Source organism: Triticum urartu, chromosome 7A (assembly GCF_056163025.1).
Source record: "Triticum urartu cultivar PI428250 chromosome 7A, HENAU_Tu73, whole genome shotgun sequence".
NCBI classification, from domain to species: Eukaryota; Viridiplantae; Streptophyta; class Magnoliopsida; order Poales; family Poaceae; genus Triticum; species Triticum urartu.
In genome coordinates, this window is record NC_141879.1 from 743546071 (window position 1) to 743564016 (window position 17946).

The 17946-nt window shown below is 42.3% G+C and overlaps 2 pseudogenes; both read left to right on the top strand.

Annotated features, from left to right (window-relative positions):
• The first annotated feature begins 1221 nt into the window (after positions 1 to 1221).
• On the top strand, positions 1222 to 16423 carry LOC147962627 (DNA (cytosine-5)-methyltransferase CMT1-like; annotated as a pseudogene).
• Positions 16424 to 16468: 45 nt separating this feature from the next.
• LOC147962628 (DNA (cytosine-5)-methyltransferase CMT3-like) lies at positions 16469 to 17729 on the top strand (annotated as a pseudogene).
• The last annotated feature ends 217 nt before the right edge of the window (positions 17730 to 17946 follow it).

Below are 17946 nucleotides of genomic sequence, written 5' to 3' on the forward strand. Positions count from 1 at the left end.
TGTTTTCCTATGAAATGTGGAGGATAGGAAGAATTCCTCCATAGGAATAGGATTTCATTCCTATAAACCAAAGAGCTCTGAAGGAATTTTTCCTATAGAAATCCTATTCTATGAAAATCCTACAAAATTCCTCCAAACGTCAAATAGGTTTTTCCTTCATTTCACTACGACTGAAACCAAATCATTTATCCCCTTTCACCCAGGCTGACTTTTAGTCGTTTTTTCCTGGCTTCATGTGCGTTGGAGATAAAAAGTTGACTTAACAATAAAATGACAGATAAATCATGGTGATTCCATACAAAATCAATAAAGTTTTAACACACCGATGTACAAATCATGGACGCACGGTCGCGGGGTAACCAACTAGAATATTTACGCATTCTGCAAAGCATGGGAAATTGTCTATTTTTTACTAATAATAATACATAACAATTTGAGATCCTGGTGAAAATGAGGAAATGAAGATGATAAAATTTGGGTTTTCTGCTTTCATGAAGGTCGGTAAAATGTTCATATTACTTTTCAAGAATTCGGGTTCGTGCATTTTTGAAAACTTACAAATATGTTTTTTGTAAACTGAAATTTCAACTCGGTATATATGTGCATTTCTGAATTTCTAAAAAACCTACAACTATGTTTTTTTTCTGCTAAGCTATAGACCCGGGATCATTCTAGCATGTGGTCTTCTTTTATAAATATTATAAGGGTATAACTTGCGGTTGGTTTGTGTCATGCACAGTAGTGTTTACCTGCTGCTTAAGTTCGATATGAGGCTTGGGTTTACTTGGGCTTCTCATGGTGCTTAGTAGCATGCTACTAGTGTGGATTGTTGGCTATTGTTTACCTAATCATGTACTCATACTTAAGTGATAAAAAACAATGCATTGTTGTCAGATTTTGATTTGTATGTGTGTGGGGGCGGGCATGGGTCCCCTTGGCCCGATCGTACCTCCGCCTATGATTGAATGGGTTCTGTACTCTTCGGTCGTACAAGGACATAGCGAACATATGTCATGAAACCATTGTCTGTCATAATAAGTCTGGATGTTGATTATTGTTACTCCCTCCGTTTCAAAATAGATGACTCAACTTTGTACTAACTTTAGTACAAAGTTGAGTCATCTATTTTGGAACGGAGGGAGTAGAGATGATCAAGAGGATATTCATGAGTATCATCTTCCTTACACTGTTTGGTTACCTCCCAGAAATGAATACAAGGCCATGAACATCACCAACGGTTTTGTTGGCGTCGTCGGCCTCTTCATGCTCATTGGCAGCTACCTCTCAGACATTATGTTTGGTGGATTCTGCAGCATCATGATCATCACCCCCATAGACAGTACTAGCTTTCTCATGTATTGTACTACTGCGTAGGGAGACAACGTCAAGGCCAACATACCCAACTTCTATACATACTAATTCGACGAGCGGGGACATGGTCCTGGGTAAATCGTGTCTCGTATCAAATTGATCTCACCAAAGTTTATAGACCGGGCCCTTATATGGTCAGTTCACCCTTTATACGCATATATGATCAACGCAAATTCGGAATTGGCAACCCCAGCTTATGCCCACCATGGAGCGATAAGCTAATCTCATTGAAGTAACTTCAACAGCGTCCCCTCCTCCATTGGCTCTAATCCTGAAACCGAACATATGACCACAACATAAGAGGGAGAAACCACACTGAATATCTTGGCGTGGGGCGCATGGTCGACAAATAGTTTCCACGTATTTACACTTTGAAATGTTTGAAAATTAATTACCCATTTTATATGCTTAGAAATGTTTCAGAAGTGATTATCTTCATATTCTGTAAGTGTGTTGATGTGGAGCAGATAAAGATTGCACAGAGATCTTTCAAATCTCATGTAAGTTCTTATAACATATTGAGTTCCAGTTAGGAAGATTTGCTTGTTGCCATGGGCAATTTTCATCTTCGTTATATGTTTTGAAATAATGAACAATGAACACAATAAAAAAACTCTTCCAGTTCTCCACAACAATCACTTCGCACTCGGGTACAAATGGAACAAACCGAGCAGCAAACATTTTGCTTCAGAAGAACAATCATAGCTGATCTTGTAGCTGTTCAGATCATGTGTCGGCGCGCCGCTTCAGCCTGAGCAGGCTGGTCATCATTCTAAGCACACAAACAAACATATTCGGATATCAGTACAAACGCACGCTCGATCTAATGTAGCACACAATCAACATGTTGTTCTGCATCCTAGTTCCATTGATGCAAGGAAGAACACAACACTAACAAACCTCTGGATCAGGTTCCGCGGCTTCCCGCAGAGGCTGCAGCACCAAAAGTTCCAAACAACAAACGTGAAAGATAGTCAATAAGTCGCTTCCCCGCTCTCTCTTCAGTAAATTTCATAAGAGCGCGCAAACTTGCCTTTCTTTCGGCCTCACGATGATCTCGCCACACACCTTTGCGGCGCCTGTTGTCAAGGTCGAACCCGCGTTTCTCGGGCCCCTACTCTGCTTCAAGGTAAACGTCAGCAATCGAATCACGATGTTAAACATCCAGATACTTGCGTGGTTAACGAAGCATGCCACACACTGGGACGCTTGAAATCTTAGGCATATATTTTGCGTCCGGTGCTCTGATGATGTAGGCCTTAAGGATTCAGTTCGATGTCAGAATTGCTGAAAAAACTAGGCCGCGGAGATAACAAAAAAAGGGTGAAGATTTCGGGCAGCATCTCCGACGGCACTTGGAAGGTAGGAAGGGAACAGGGGCAAAACAAACATTCGAAAGCTCCATGGCGTCATTTTTTTCCATTCCTTAAGTGGAACTGAACGAAGCGAGTATGCAAGGCGTTGCTGACAGAGTGTTGCACATGCAGTGAGATCAACCACGCAAGTCAGGATCCCCTCCCCCGGAATGCTAGCCGAAGAGAGGGCTCTCAATCTCTTCTTGGTTCCCGGACGGAAGTAGGCGGGAATTCCGGCCCCGAGCGAGATGCCAGTTAACCAACCAATGCTAGCCTCGCGGCGTGGACTGTGGACCGCTGGGGCAAAAGCGAGGGAGAATTCTTGAGGGAGAACTTTGTTCAGAGAGTCGCCGCCGGGGAGAGGAACGGAGAGGAGGCCGCGTTTCTCGGGGCCTAGTGTAGACATCTTGGCTGCCTTTGGCATGGAGTCGTGTGAGTATGTAGTAGATAGGCCTTCCAGCACCGTCGGGAGCGGGGTTGCAGGCGGCGATCACCATGTTAAGGGTTTTAGGTGTAAAGGACGCACTCGCTGATCCACGGAGGCATCATCCGGTTTCCAACGCAATAAGCGGAGGAGGAAAATTAGCTCGTCTTGGGTCGTCGGGGCATGGTGATTTCCATGGCATCAACATCGAGGGTTCCCCGTTGTTTGCGCTTGGAGTAACCGGCGACAATCTCCACCATGGGTCACCGAGCTCAAAGAATTAAAAGAATAGTTTTATATTAAACTTTTATACTTATTTATGTTTTTAAGTTTAATGTTATTAAATATTAATTATAACATTTTTAACATTTATGGTTGAAAAGTGCAAATACACCATGTTAAATAAAAGAAGTTATAGTTTTCCTTTTGGAGGCGATGCTTGTTTAAAAATTGTACAATCGTATATGCTCACATACACGCACATACGCACATGCTTTTAAAAGATAAAGCAGGATTTCCATTAAGCTTGAAAAAAGACGAATTGTATGACTACTCAGATTAATTTATGGCCTTACTTCAATTATATTGTATGAATTTGTGTGTTTATGTATATTTAATGTTTTGTACCAGTTCAAAAAAATCTTGACAGTGTTTTCTAGTGTATGATTAGGTGCGAGCAAATATAGAAAATTAGGGTATACTTTCATCTAGTGGTTAGCATGTTATTATATTTTTATAGCAATTATTATTATTATTATTATTATTATTATTATTATTTCAAATAGAGAAAAATGAACGGATGACCTTGAGAAACTTGTGAACCAAGTGATAAAGCCTGAGAGGGTTAAATCCACAACTAGTTGTGAATTATCTCTATTGCATAAATTTTCTGCAACAAGGTCTTTGTTGCAAAAATGAATTATAAACATTACGCAACATGATTTCTACTGCAAATAAATTCTACAAACATTTCTGCAACATGATCTCTGCTGCAAAAAAAATTATGCAACACAACCTTTGTTTCAAATATTTCTGCAACATGATTTCTACTGTAATAAAATTCTACAGACGTTTTCTGCAACATGATCTCTACTGCAAAAAAATGTAATACAGCCTTTGTTGCAGATGTTTCCGCAACATGATCTTTGTTAAAAAAAAGGTTCCGCAACAAGGTTTTTGTTGCAAAAGTAAAGGACGGCGCACAACCGCAAAAGTACCATCAAGAAGAACAAATAAGATTCCAAAAAAATAGGCAACCTCTACATGTTTTCATAATCAAAGGAGAAGTTTATGCCGGTGATTATGAACACCATAACACATATGGTTCTGCATGTCCTATCAACTTATCTTGTTTGGTCCTTTCTGAAATGAATAGGTGCACGAATTGGAGATGAATTCGCATCCTCCAGCGAGAGAGGGCGCCATGGAGAAGGTGAGGTGGGCGTCATCTGGTTTTAAAGAAGAGGGCTCCAGCAAGAAATGTTCCACTACGCCGGGAAACAGAGCTGGAAGGGGAGGGTCCGATAGGAAAAGGGAAGGGTGCGCCATGGGATGAGATTTGTGTTGGGGCCGCACGTTGGAGATTACATGGTGGATAGTCCAAACAAGCACATTTTTCACATGTATAGGTTGGATTTTGGGGAGCCTGGACTGTGCAAACGGCTGAATTTTGGGGAGCCCACTAGGCGCAAGTTTGATGTCCGAACATCCCTGGACATATGAGAAAAAATTAGCTTCAACATTCGAGACGACTTTAATCATTTGTTTGATTCATGTATATGAATTGTCCCGTACAACGCACGGGCATTCTGCTAGTTGTACATAGGTTCATGCAAGCACAAGCCTATCGGTCTAGTGCATCGATTATAGTATCTCGGTTGAATATAAATACTACTCTCTCCGTCCCATGATATAAGAGCGTTTAGTGTAAAAATTTCTCTTATATTATGAGAGGGTGGGGGTAATTGGCAATTATATATTTGGTGAGATGATTTATGGCTATGTGAAGGAAATATGCCCTAGAGGCAATAATAAAGATATTATTTATTTCCTTATATCATGATAAATATTTATTATTCATGGTAGAATTGTATTAACCGGAAACATAATACATGTGTGAATACATAGACAAACAAAGTGTCACTAGTATGCCTCTACTTGACTAGCTCGTTAATCAAAGATCGTTATGTTTCCTAACCATGGACAAAGAATTGTCATTTGATTAACGGGATCACATCATTAGTTGAATGATCTGATTGACATGACCCATTCCACTAGCTTAGCACCCGGTCGTTTAGTATGTTGCTATTGCTTTCTTCATGACTTATACATGTTCCTATGACTATGAGATTATGTAACTCCCATGTGCCGGAGGAACACTTTGTGTGCTACCAAACGTCACAACGTAACTGGGTGATTATAAAGGTGATCTACAGGTGTCTCCAAAGGTACATGTTGGGTTGACGTATTTCGAGATTAGGATTTGTCACTCCGATCGTCGGAGAGGTATCTCTGGCCCCTCTCGGTAATGCACATCACTTAAGCCTTGCAAGCATTGCAACTAATGAGTTAGTTGCGGGATGATGTATTACGGAACGAGTAAAGAGACTTGCCGGTAACGAGATTGAACTAGGTATTGGATATCGACGATCAAATCTCGGGCAAGTAACATACCGATGACAAAGGGAATGACGTATGTTGTTATGCGGTCTGACCGATAAAGATCTTCGTAGAATATGTAGGAGCCAATATGGGCATCCAGGTCCCGCTATTGGTTATTGACCGGAGACGTGTCTCGGTCATGTCTACATTGTTCTCGAACCATAGGGTCCGCACGCTTAAAGTTACGATGACAGTTTCATTATGAGTTTATGTATTTTGATGTACCGAAGGTTGTTCAGAGTCCCGGATGTGATCATGGACATGACGAGGAGTCTTGAAATGGCCGAGACATAAAGATCGATATGTTGGACGACTATATTCTGACACCGGAATTGTTCCGGGTGATTTCGGATAAAACCGGAGTGCCGGAGGGGTTACCGGAACCCCCCGGGGAAGTAATGGGCCTTAGTGGGCCTGAGGGAAGAGAGAGGGCAGCAGCCCAGGAGGTGGCGCCCCCCCCCCTCATGGGGAGTCCGAATTGGACTAGGAGGGGGGGGGGGCGGCCCCCCTTTCCCTTTCCCTCTTCCTCTCTTTCCTTCCCCCTCTCTATTCCTAGTTGGACTAGGAAAGGGGAATCCTACTCCCACTAGGAGGAGGACTCCCCCCATCTCCTTGGCGCGCCCCAAGGGCCGGCCGGCCTCCCCCTTGCTCCTTTGTATACAGGGGCAGGGGGCACCCTAGAACACACAAGTTGATCATCGTGATTGTTCCTTAGCCATGTGCGGTGCCCCCCTCCACCATATTCCACCTCGGTCATATTGTAGCAGTGCTTAGGCGAAGCCATGCGACGGTAGAACATCAAGATCGTCACCACGCCGTCGTGTTGACAGAACTCATCCCCGAAGCTTTGCTGGATCGGAGCCCGGGGAGCGTCATCGAGCTGTACGTGTGCCAAGAACTCGGAGGTGCCGGAGTAACGGTGCTTGGATTGGTCGGACCGGGAAGACGTACGACTACTTCCTCTACGTTGCGTCAACGCTTCCACTTCGGTCTACGAGGGTACGTAGACAACACTCTCCCCTCTCGTTGCTATGCATCACCATGATCTTGCGTGTCCGTAGGAATTTTTTTGAAATTACTACGTTCCCCAACAGTGGCATCCGAGCCTAGGTTTTATGGTTTGATGTTATATGCACGAGTAGAACACATGTGAGTTGTGGGAGATATAAGTCATACTGCCTACCAGCATGTCATACTTTGGTTCGGCGGTATTGTTGGATGAAGCGGCCCGGACCGACATTACGCGTACGCTTACGCGAGACTGGTTCTACCGCCGTGCTTTGCACATAGGTGGCTGGCGGGTGTCAGTTTCTCCAACTTTAGTTGAACCAAGTGTGGCTACGCCCGGTCCTTGCGAAGGTTAAAACGGCATCAACTTGACAAACTATCGTTGTGGTTTTGATACGTAGGTAAGATTGGTTCTTGCTTAAGCCCGTAGCAGCCACGTAAAACATGCAACAAACAAAGTAGAGGACGTCTAACTTGTTTTTGCAGGGCATGTTGTGATGTGATATGGTCAAGACATGATGCTAAATTTTATTGTATGAGATGATCATGTTTTGTAACTGAGTTATCGGCAACTGGCAGGAGCCATATGGTTGTCGCTTTATTGTATGCAATGCAATCGCGCTGTAATGCTTTACTTTATCACTAAGCGGTAGCGATAGTCGTGGAAGCATAAGATTGGTGAGACGACAACGATGCTACGATGGAGATCAAGGCGTCGCGCCGGTGACGATGGTGATCATGAAGGTGCTTCGGAGATGGAGATCACAAGCACAAGATGATGATGGCCATATCATATCACTTATATTGATTGCATGTGATATTTATCTTTTATGCATCTTATCTTGCTTTGATTGACGGTAGCATTATAAGATGATCTCTCACTGAATTATCAAGAAGTGTTCTCCCTGAGTATGCACCATTGCCAAAGTTCGTCGTGCCCAGACACCACGTGATGATCGGGTGTGATAAGCTCTACGTCCATCTACAACGGGTGCAAGCCAGTTTTGCACACGCAGAATACTCAGGTTAAACTTGACGAGCCTAGCATATGCAGATATGGCCTCGGAACACGGAGACCGAAAGGTCGAGCGTGAATCATATAGTAGATATGATCAACATAATGATGTTCACCATTGAAAACTAATCCATTTCACGTGATGATCGTTTATGGTTTAGTTGATTTGGATCATGTGATCACTTAGAGGATTAGAGAGATGTCTATCTAAGTGGGAGTTCTTAAGTAATATGATTAATTGAACTTAAATTTATCATGAACTTAGTACCTGATAGTATCTTGCTTATGTATGTTTGATTGTAGATAGATGGCCCGTGTTGTTGTTCCGTTGAATTTTAATGCGTTCCTTGAGAAAGCAAAGTTGAAAGATGATGGTAGCAATTACACGGACTGGGTCCGTAACTTGAGGATTATCCTCATTGCTGCACAGAAGAATTACGTCCTGGAAGCACCGCTGGGTGCCAGGCCTGCTGCAAGAGCAACACTAGATGTTATGAACGTCTGGCAGAGCAAAGCTGATGACTACTCGATAGTTCAGTGTGCCATGCTTTACGTCTTAGAATCGGGACTTCAACGACGTTTTGAACGTCATGGAGCATATGAGATGTTCCAGGATTTGAAGTTAATATTTCAAGCAAATGCCCGGATTGAGAGATATGAAGTCTCCAATAAGTTCTATAGCTGCAAGATGGAGGAGAACAGTTCTGTCAGTGAGCATATACTCAAAATGTTTGGGTATAATAATCACTTGATTCAGATGGGAGTCAATCTTCCAGATGATTGCGTCATTGACAGAATTCTCCAATCACTGCCACCAAGCTACAAGAGCTTCGTGATGAACTATAATATGCAAGGGATGAATAAGACTATTCCTGAGCTCTTCGCAATGCTGAAAGCTGCGGAGGTAGAAATCAAAAAGGAGCATCAAGTGTTAATGGTCAACAAGACCACTGGTTTCAAGAAAAGGGGCAAAGGGAAGAAGAAGGGGAACTTCAAGAAGAACAGCAAGCAAGTTGCTGCTCAAGCGAAGAAACCCAAGTCTGGACCTAAGCCTGAAACTGAGTGCTTCTACTGCAAGCAGACTGGTCACTGGAAGCGGAACTGTCCCAAGTATTTGGCGGATAAGAAGGATGGCAAGATGAACAAAGGTATATGTGATATACATGTTATTGATGTGTACCTTACTAGAGCTCGCAGTAGCACCTGGGTATTTGATACTGGTTCTGTTGCTAATATTTGCAACTCGAAACAGGGATTACGGATTAAGCGAACACTGGCAAAGGACGAGGTGACGATGCGCGTGGGAAATGGTTCCAAAGTTGATGTGATCGCGGTCGGCACGCTACCTCTACATCTACCTTCGAGATTAGTATTAGACCTAAATAATTGTTATTTGGTGCCAGCGTTGAGCATGAACATTATATCTGGATCTTGTTTGATGCGAGACGGTTATTCATTTAAATCAGAGAATAATGGTTGTTCTATTTATATGAGTAATATCTTTTATGGTCATGCACCCTTAAAGAGTGGTCTATTTCTAATGAATCTCGATAGTAGTGATACACATGTTCATAATGTTGAAACCAAAAGATGCAGAGTTGATAATGATAGTGCAACTTATTTGTGGCACTGCCGTTTAGGTCATATCGGTGTAAAGCGCATGAAGAAAACTCCATACTGATGGACTTTTGGAACCACTTGATTATGAATCACTTGGTACTTGCGAACCGTGCCTCATGGGCAAGATGACTAAAACACCGTTCTTCGGTACTATGGAGAGAGCAACAGATCTATTGGAAATCATACATACAGATGTATGTGGTCCGATGAATATTGAGGCTCGTGGCGGATATCGTTATTTTCTCACCTTCACAGATGACTTAAGCAGATATGGGTATATCTACTTAATGAAGCATAAGTCTGAAACATTTGAAAAGTTCAAAGAATTTAAGAGTGAAGTTGAAAATCATCGTAACAAGAAAATAAAGTTTCTACGATCTGATCGTGGAGGAGAATATTTGAGTTACGAGTTTGGTGTACATTTGAAAAATTGCGGAATAGTTTCGCAACTCACGCCACCCGGAACACCACAGCGTAATGGTGTGTCCGAACGTCGTAATCGTACTTTACTAGATATGGTGTGATCTATGATGTCTCTTACTGATTTACCGCTATCATTTTGGGGTTATACTTTAGAGACGGCCGCATTCACGTTAAATAGGGCACCATCAAAATCCGTTGAGACGACGCCTTATGAACTATGGTTTGGCAAGAAACCAAAGTTGTCGTTTCTTAAAGTTTGGGGCTGCGATGCTTATGTGAAAAAGCTTCAACCTGATAAGCTCGAACCCAAATTGGAGAAATGTGTCTTCATAGAATACCCAAAGGAGATTGTTAGGTACACCTTCTATCACAGATCCGAAGGCAAGACATTCGTTGCTAAGAATGAATCCTTTCTAGAGAAGGTTTCTCTCGAAAGAAGTGAGTGGGAGGAAAGTAGAACTCGATGAGGTAACTGTACCTGCTCCCTTACTGGGAAGTAGTTCATCACAGAAATCGGTTTCTACGACACCTACACCAATTGGTGAGGAATTTAATGATGATGATCATGAAATTTCAGATCAAGTTACTACTGAGCCTTGTAGGTCAACCAGAGTAAGATCCGCACCAGAGTGGTACGGTAATCCTGTTATGGAAATCATGCTACTAGATCATGATGAACCTACGAACTATGAAGAAGCGATGGTGAGCCCAGATTCCGCGAAATGGCTTGAAGCCATGAAGTCTGAGATGGGATCCATGTATGAAAACAAAGTATGGACTTTGGTTGACTTGCCCGATGATCGGCAAGCAATTGAGAATAAATGGATCTTCAAGAAGAAGACTGACGCTGACGGTAATATTACTGTCTACAAAGCTTGACTTGTCACAAAAGGTTTTCGACAAGTTTAAGGGGTTGACTACGATGAGACCTTCTAACCCGTAGCGATGCTTAAGTCTGTCCGAATCATGTTAGCAATTGCCGTATTTTATGATTATGAAATTTGGCAGATGGATGTCAAAACTGCATTCCTGAATGGATTTCTGGAAGAAGAGTTGTATATGATGCAACCGGAAGGTTTTGTCGATCCAAAGGGAGCTAACAAAGTGTGCAAGCTCCAGCAATCCATTTATGGACTGGTGCAAGCCTCTCGGAGTTGGAATAAACGCTTTGATAGTGTGATCAAAGCATTTGGTTTAATACAGACTTTCGGACAAGCCTTTATTTACAAGAAAGTGAGTGGGAGCTCTATAGCATTTTTGATATTATATGTGGATGACATATTACTGATTGGAAATGATATAGAATTTCTGAATAGCATAAAGGGATACTTGAATAAGAGTTTTTCAATGAAAGACCTCGGTGAAGCTGCTTACATATTAGGAATAAAGATCTATAGAGATAGATCAAGACGCTTAATTGGACTTTCACAAAGCACATACCTTGACAAGATTTTGAAGAAGTTCAAAATGGATCAAGCAAAGAAAGGGTTCTTGCCTGTGTTACAAGGTGTGAAGTTGAGTCAGACTCAATGCCCGACCACTACAGAAGATAGAGAGAAAATGAAAGATGTTCCCTATGCTTCAGCCATAGGCTCTATCATGTATGCAATGCTGTGTACCAGACCTGATGTGTGCCTTGCTATAAGTTTAGCAGGGAGGTACCAAAGTAATCCAGGAGTGGATCACTGGACAGCGGTCAAGAACATCCTGAAATACCTGAAAAGGACTAAGGATATGTTTCTTGTATATGGAGGTGACAAAGAGCTCATCGTAAACGGTTATGTTGATGCAAGCTTTGACACTGATCCGGACGATTCTAAATCGCAAACCAGATACGTGTTTACATTAAACGGTGTAGCTATCAGTTGGTGTAGTTCTAAACAAAGTGTCGTGGCGGGATCTACATGTGAAGCGGAGTACATAGCTGCTTCGGAAGCAGCAAACGAAGGAGTCTGGATGAAGGAGTTCATATCCAATCTTGGTGTCATACCTAGTGCATCGGGTCCAATGAAAATCTTTTGTGACAATACTGGTGCAATTGCCTTGGCAAAGGAATCCAGATTTCACAAAAGAACCAAGCACATCAAGAGACGCTTCAATTCCATCCGGGATCTAGTCCAGGTGGGAGACATAGAGATTTGCAAGATACATACGGATCTGAATGTGGCAGACCTGTTGACTAAGCCTCTTCCACGAGCAAAACATGATCAGCACCAAAGCTCCATGGGTGTTAGAATCATTACTGTATAATCTAAATTATTGACTCTAGTGCAAGTGGGAGACTGAAGGAAATATGCCCTAGAGGCAATAATAAAGATATTATTTATTTCCTTATATCATGATAAATATTTATTATTCATGCTAGAATTGTATTAACCGGAAACATAATACATGTGTGAATACATAGACAAACAAAGTGTCACTAGTATGCCTCTACTTGACTAGCTCGTTAATCAAAGATGGTTATGTTTCCTAACCATGGACAAAGAGTTGTCATTTGATTAACGGGATCACATCATTAGTTGAATGATCTGATTGACATGACCCATTCCATTAGCTTAGCACCCGATCGTTTAGTATGTTGCTATTGCTTTCTTCGTGACTTATACATGTTCCTATGACTATGAGATTATGCAACTCCCGTTTGCCGGAGGAACACTTTGGGTTCTACCAAACGTCACAACGTAACTGGGTGATTATAAAGGTGCTCTACAGGTGTCTCCGAAGGTACATGTTGGGTTGACGTATTTCAAGATTAGGATTTGTCACTCCGATCGTCGGAGAGGTATCTCTGGGCCCTCTCGGTAATGCACATCACTTAAGCCTTGCAAGCATTGCAACTAATGAGTTAGTTGCGGGATGATGTATTACGGAACAAGTAAAGAGACTTGCCGGTAACGAGATTGAACTAGGTATTGGATACCGACGATCGAATCTCGGGCAAGTAACATACCGATGACAAAGGGAATGACGTATGTTGTTATGCGGTCTGACCGATAAAGATCTTCGTAGAATATGTAGGAGCCAATATGGGCATCCAGGTCCCGCTATTGGTTATTGACCGGAGACGTGTCTCGGTCATGTCTACATTGTTCTCGAACCGTAGGGTCCGCACGCTTAAAGTTACGATGACAGTTTCATTATGAGTTTATGTATTTTGATGTACCGAAGGTTGTTCGGAGTCCCGGATGTGATCATGGACATGACGAGGAGTCTTGAAATGGCCGAGACATAAAGATCGATATGTTGGACGACTATATTCTGACACCGGAATTGTTCCGGGTGATTTCGGATAAAACCGGAGTGCCGGAGGGGTTACCGGAACCCCCCGGGGAAGTAATGGGCCTTAGTGGGCCTGAGGGAAGAGAGAGGGCAGCAGCCCAGGAGGTGGCGCGCCCCCCCTCATGGGCAGTCCGAATTGGACTAGGAGGGGGGGGGGCGGCCCCCCTTTCCCTTTCCCTCTTCCTCTCTTTCCTTCCCCCTCTCTATTCCTAGTTGGACTAGGAAAGGGGAATCCTACTCCCACTAGGAGGAGGACTCCCCCCTCTCCTTGGCGTGCCCCAAGGGCCGGCCGGCCTCCCCCTTGCTCCTTTATATACGGGGGCAGGGGGCACCCTAGAACACACAAGTTGATCATCGTGATCGTTCTTTAGCCGTGTGCGGTGCCCTCCTCCACCATATTCCACCTCGGTCATATTGTAGCAGCGCTTAGGCGAAGCCCTGCGACGGTAGAACATTAAGATCGTCACCACGCCGTCGTGTTGACAGAACTCATCCCCGAAGCTTTGCTAGATCGGAGCCCGGGGAGCGTCATCGAGCTGTACGTGTGCCAAGAACTCGGAGGTGCCGGAGTAACGGTGCTTGGATCGGTCGGACCGGGAAGACGTACGACTACTTCCTCTACGTTGCGTCAACGCTTCCGCTTCGGTATACGAGGGTACGTAGACAACACTCTCCCCTCTCGTTGCTATGCATCACCATGATCTTGCGTGTGCGTAGGAAATTTTTTGAAATTACTACGTTCCCCAACACTATGTCCGTAAAAAGTATACAAAATCGATAAATGATACATTGCTTCGACTGATGATGATGCAGGCGTATTTCAGTTTTCCAGTTAACCGAACAAACCAAACGGATAAATTTTGGTTAATAAGGTTCGGTGCCAATTTTTATTGTTATTTTACATAAACCAAAAGTCAACAAACCCGAATAAACAGAACCAAATTAACGATATAAACCGAACGCCTGCCCCTACTTGCCTGTGTCGTGCCGATGGGTGTCGGGTTGCCTTGTGGCATGATTCCGCCGGTTGGTCTTGTTCAAATCAGCAGGAGCTTTCCAATTCAGCCTCTGGATGTTGTTGTCCTAGCCGTTTAGCTTGTTTTTGGATGCATGCTCCATTTTTCATCACCGTGGGATGTAGCTGATTTTGGCCCCGCTTTGCGTGCATCATGCTGGGTGGGCGTAGGGTTGTCACATGATGACACCAGCCTGGTATTGGGAAATGTAGTACAAAACAAAAAAGTTCTCCCTAAGATCACATTGGAACAATATGAAGATGCATATAGGGTTTGTATCAATGATGGTTACCGACTCCAGAGTGGCAGCAGAAGTAGATGACTCAATGTAGATCATACTTGGAGTCCCTCAAACCGTTGATGACGATCGTCGCCAGAGAATTAGCGGGACGGGATTAGAACCCCACCGGGCTTCTAATAATGAGGATTAGAGGAACTAGGTTTAGCTCTAATTAGTCAACAAGGACCAACTAGAACTAAAACTAGATGAACTAGCGGAGGCTCTAAAAACTCATGTATAGAAACGGGCCAATACCTCAAATATATATACGTTAGGAGGAGAGGAGGGGGCACTACAAATGGGAGGGAAACTCCCCTCCCTTGGCCAGCCAAGGAGGGGAGGAACTCCCCCTCCAATTCGGCCTCCCTCTCCCCTTTCCATGGGGAGAAGGGGGCGCCACCTTCTTGGTGGTTTCCACCACTTGGCATTCTAATAAGGCCTATTAATATTAAACTAAATATAAAAATATCCTAACTATTATTAAAGACATATATTATTAATTTAATATCTTTGGAAACATATTCCACCTATATATATTATTTATTGGAAATATCCGATGTTGCCCAATAAACTCCGAAACCTTTCCAGTGACCCCAACACGCTTTCTGTTCCACTCAGAACTATTCTGAATATTAATGAAATAATTCCACAAATAAATCCTCGATACTCTCATCCTACTAACACTCAGCATATCGTGATTACCTTAAGCTTGTGACCCCGTAGGTTCGTTAAATCATAGACATGAACGAAACCCCTTTGTTCAATGACCGATAGCGGAACTGTGGACGTCCATATCGACCTTGTGCGTTATTTCGTGGAACAACTATGTACAGCTGACACCAACTGCAAAAGATTAGGCCATAACAGATTGCGATTTCTATTATGATATGTATTACTCAGTCGCATATTCTATGTTTGCAAATCTGCCATCAGGGTAATCTTTCTATGATTTTTCCTTTCTTCCCAATGATCATAGGCGGACATTGTAGGTTGTCTTCTAGCCACTGCATGTAAAAAACAATATAGTAGTAGAATTGTATGTTGTGATCGTGAACTTGTATAATGACAAAATATAATAGACTTGCTTTTATAGATTATTGAAGTACATTTGGCAAAACTATAAGGCTGCATCGATATTGTTCACCACCATATTGATCTAACTAGTTTTTTGCGTGTGTAGATGTAGAAAATGATGGTTTATCAAGCAGCAAAGCAACATCATATATTTCTTGGGATAATGTTGACACTCCCAATGGAGAATCAGTGACTGAACTTGCGGTATCATCTAATGAACAAATAGAATCTACAACATTGTTGGATCTTTACTCAGGGTGTGGCGCCATGTCAACTGGGCTTTGCATGGGTGTTGCATTGACTCAGCATAAATTTAGAGAATGTATGTTATGTGCTTCATATTTCTAATAGCTTTTAGTTGAATCTAAAGGCATTGTAATTGACAATCTTAAAGTTGAATCTAAAGGCATACAAACGAACATGCTTGCAGTAGTCTGGGGGATAACCACCCATGCACAAAGGTAGTGTTTTCCATCAACAAAGCTCCAATGAATGACATCTTTCTTCCATCAACCAAACATAATTATAATGACTTGTATGTTTTCCTCAAAAAAATTCAGGTACAAAATGAGAAGGCCGAAGATTTTCTCTCCCTTCTAAATCGTTGGTATGAACATTGTGAGAAATATGAAGTCCAGAAGACAACACATTTATGGGCTTTGATCAAGCTGAAACAATAGCAGATGACAAAGGAATCTCTTCCACATGAAAAAATTGAGGTTGAGAAACTTTTAGACATATGTTATCGTGATCCAACAAAGAATGATCAAGTAGGCCTCTGGTTTAAGGTATCACATACTTCATTGTTTGACATTCTTATGCAAGGTTCTTATATATATTCCAGAGTTGATATTGTATTATTCTACACTTGTTTCTTAGGACGTTAGCATATAATGTTTTCAAAGATGTATCTACTTATATAGGTGAGGTGGGAAGGATATGGACATTGATGGCCTTCGGTTAGTTCTCTCCCATTACATTCTTTTTTTATTCCAATCTTTCAACATTGTCTTATGCTTGTTAAAACTTCCAGTGATTCTCCCGAGTCTATTAAAGAATTTGTTGAGAGTGGATATAGGGAGGCTATTTTGCCGTTACCTGTAAGTATACTACTCTTTTTTATTCTTTCTTGTTCATTTTGTTGTGGTACCTACTTATGCATATTTCTTATTTCGAAGGTCTCTGTGGATGTTATCTGGGGGGGGGGGGGGGGGAGGGGGGGGGGGAGGGGGGGGGCGAGGTTCCTTGCCAAGGCATTAGTTGATTAAATAGGCACATAACGCACAATGACCCACTGAAGGATGAATGCAACAAACAATTGATTGTATTTATGGATATTATGGACTATCTGAGACCCAAATATGTTCTAATAGAAAATGTAGTAGATATACTGAAATTATCCTTGCAAATTGTGCGCTAAGCCGCCTTGTCGCCATGAATTACCAAGCTAGGCTTAGGATGATGGCTGCCGGAAATTTTGGACTACCACAGTATAGGATGCGTGAATTTTTCTGAGGAGTTCTTCCTTCGGCGGTGTGTTTCTTTTCTATCTTATTTTTACCCTGTAACACTACTACTCAATAAGAATGTACATTTGGCAACACACGTACTTCCAAAATTCCCACTTCCCACCCTTGACGTTGTTAATTACGGGAGGAGGAGTAGTGCCAAAAGCATTTTTGGTAAGAGAATACATGAATAACCACCACATTTTGGTAATTTTTTACTACTATTTTGTCTTACTATAATGTTGTTCTTTTCAGCAATATGTCGTTGCATATGACAAAACAGAAGATATGCACTTGAAGAAAGCTCTTGTCCTTCGAGATGCAATATCTGATTTACCCAACGTTCACATCATAACATTTTCTTCCCATGCTCATTTGTTCCACCAATGATGCTTGAGCCGATGGGTTTTTTATTTTTATCTGTTATATATCAATTTTCCACAGGTAAAAAACTATGAACCTAATGATGTACTGGAGCATCACAATAACCCGAAAACCGAATTCCAACGTTATATTCAGCTCAGTCGTAAAGGTAATCCACTCAAGTGCGGCCAGTTGAGAGTGCAAATTTGATCAATAAGTAGGTTTTTCTTTCTATGAAATTATGTTTCGTTTGGTATGCCTTTTTTCTCAGTATATGCAGACTTGTGTCATTGTGTATCTATTTTAATCGTGTAGATGGGTTCAAATGATGTCACATGGATGTAGTTTCCACTACTTTAATTGCGTAAATGTATTGAACCCCCCGGTACCGGTACTAAAGGTCTCAAGCCCATTGCGTAAATTGCACCATTAGTTGAAAATTGCACCATGGATGTCACGAACCGGTACTAATGGTGCAATTTTCAAATCCTACCCCCCTGTATCGCCTTTTCAGTTTTGTAAAAAGCAAAAGAAAATGATAGAACT